The 495-nt window shown below is 33.5% G+C and overlaps 1 long non-coding RNA gene across 1 annotated transcript in view; it reads right to left on the bottom strand.

Moving 5' to 3' along the window:
- The window catches only part of LOC107557101 (uncharacterized), a 12328-nt gene that overhangs the window by 9698 nt on the left and 2135 nt on the right, over positions 1-495 (bottom strand). The gene's annotated exons all lie outside the window — the stretch shown is intronic.

The raw sequence follows: 495 nt of genomic DNA, 5'->3' as shown, positions 1-495 counted from the left end.
ATTTTGACTTGAAAAACTGGGTTGTTTTCTCCATGACAATGTATTATTTTTAGGTCCCCAAAAATGAGATTATTAAAAAATGGCTTTCTCCCTCAGTTTGTAGAAACAAGCAAAAAACTCATGTTTACAATAATGCACTTACAGTACAATGGAAGTCTATGGGGAAAGGCATTCTGGAAAGCTTAAAAGCAGAAAAGTGCAGCACATTTTTTTGTTAAAGCTCTTATATGAATTAATCTGTACTAAAATGTGCTATTTGTGCTGTAATATTGCCAAAATCATTTTAGTGGTGTCATCACCATTCTAGGTGGGTGAATTTCTGTTATGCATTACAGATGTAATTCATGTGGGTGGATTTTTCTGTAAACAAGTCCCTTTTCTAATGTATTATGCAAAAGTTACACTGCCTTTACATTGTGATGACTTGAAAAACTGGGTATAACTTTGCACAGACAAAGTTAGTACGTGATTTGGTCATACAAGTCATGTTAGCAA

Source organism: Sinocyclocheilus grahami, unplaced genomic scaffold (assembly GCF_001515645.1).
Source record: "Sinocyclocheilus grahami isolate Dianchi unplaced genomic scaffold, SAMN03320097.WGS_v1.1 scaffold589.1, whole genome shotgun sequence".
In the NCBI taxonomy this organism is placed as follows: domain Eukaryota; kingdom Metazoa; phylum Chordata; class Actinopteri; order Cypriniformes; family Cyprinidae; genus Sinocyclocheilus; species Sinocyclocheilus grahami.
This window is presented reverse-complemented; position numbering and strand designations above follow the sequence as displayed.